Genomic DNA, 1,825 nt, shown 5'->3' on the forward strand with positions numbered 1-1,825 from the left:
CAGGCGGAGACAGAATCGGAGGCTCAGACAAATACTCTTTAATATTGTCAAAGGCCTTCTGGCAATCCTCGGTCCAATCATGACGCTGATCTTTCTGGAGGAGCTTGAATATTGGCGCAGATGTGGCAGTCATGTGGGATATAAATCTGGAAATATAATTCAAGCGGCCAAGAAAACCTCATACTTGCTTCTCAGTTTTAGGCGCAGGCATCTCTTGTATTGCTTTGACCTTGGCAGGATCAACTTCAATACCTCTTTCATGACAATAAAGCCCAATAACTCGCCGGAACGAACTCCAAATGTACACTTATTCGAATTCAGACGGAGTTTGTAATTTCGCAAACGCTAGAGAAGCTTCAACAAGTGCTCTACGTGTTCAACTTCCGTTCTCGACTTTGCAATCATATCATCGACATATACCTCGATCTCCTTGTGCATCATATCATGAAACAAGGTAGTCATAGCTCGTTGATACGTGGCTCCGGCGTTCTTCAAACCGAAGGGCATCACTCGATAACAGAATGTTCCCCAAGGTGTGATGAATGTTGTCTTCTCCATATCCCCGGGTGCCATTTTGATCTGATTATATCCGTAAAATCCGTCCATAAATGAGAAGACATTGAATTTAGTTGTATTATCTACCAACATATCAATATGCGGTAGAGGAAAATCATCTTTCGGACTAGCTTTATTCAAGTCTCGATAGTCCACACACATTCAGACTTTTCAATCTTTCTTAGGCACAGACACAATATTGGCCACCCATTGAGGATATGTAGAAGTCATCAGAAACCCCACATCAATTTGCTTTTGAACTTCTTCTTTAATCTACAGTGCCATATCAGGATGAGTTCTTCTGAGCTTCTGCTTCACAGGCACACACTCAGGCTTCAAAGGCAAGAAATGTTGCAGGATATCAGTATCCAGACCAGGCATGTCTTCATACGACTAGGAAAAGACGTCGACATATTCTCGTAGCAACTCAATCAACCCCTTCTTAACAGATTCTTCCAGGAGTGCCCCAATCTTCACTTCTCGAACACAATCTTCAGATCCCAAGTTGATTGTTTCCAGATTCTCAAGATGCGGCTGAATGATCTTCTCTTCGTGCTTAAGCAGACGGGTAATCTCATCAGGAATCTCTTCAACATCATCTTCTTCAGCCTCAAATACAGGGAACTCAAAGTTGGGAGATGGTGTTGGATCATTATGTTCAATGGGTTTTATCAACCTGCATAATGATTTTGGATATGAAAGAGATTTTAGAATTCAAGCAAAGAAAATCATTATGCAGATGAAAAGATTGATTTTATTCTCTTTTTAGGGATTTTTAGTGATCACCAATTTCATGCAAAAAGCAAAAAGTGAAAATAATTTGGAAAAACAAACATTTAACATGTTATTATTGAATGAATATCATTGTATTTATGTGCCAACAATGTCATCACTTCTCCTTTTAGCATGGGAGAAGGGTTTTTAAACAAAAATGAACATTACGTGCACTTATGGACAACTGTCGGAACATCAACAGCGACCCAATTATTGCAGACTCCTCCAGGGATGACAAAGTTGCCAGAATCTTCCTCTACATCATCCTCCACTATAGCAGCAGTCTCTTGGTCTTCGACCGTGTGAATGAAACCACCACTCTGAAACAAACCTTGCTTGTTGAAAGTTCCTGAAGAGTACCCTATGCCAACCCAGGATTTATTGTCCTCCAGCTTAATCATTTGTCCTAAACCAGTAGTTGCGCCATGCTTAATGGCCAACTTCACATCATTGTAGGACGCAAATGAAGAAGTTCCTTTCTTAGAAGGCTCAACAA

This window comes from Lathyrus oleraceus, chromosome 3 (assembly GCF_024323335.1).
Source record: "Lathyrus oleraceus cultivar Zhongwan6 chromosome 3, CAAS_Psat_ZW6_1.0, whole genome shotgun sequence".
NCBI lineage: Eukaryota > Viridiplantae > Streptophyta > Magnoliopsida > Fabales > Fabaceae > Lathyrus > Lathyrus oleraceus.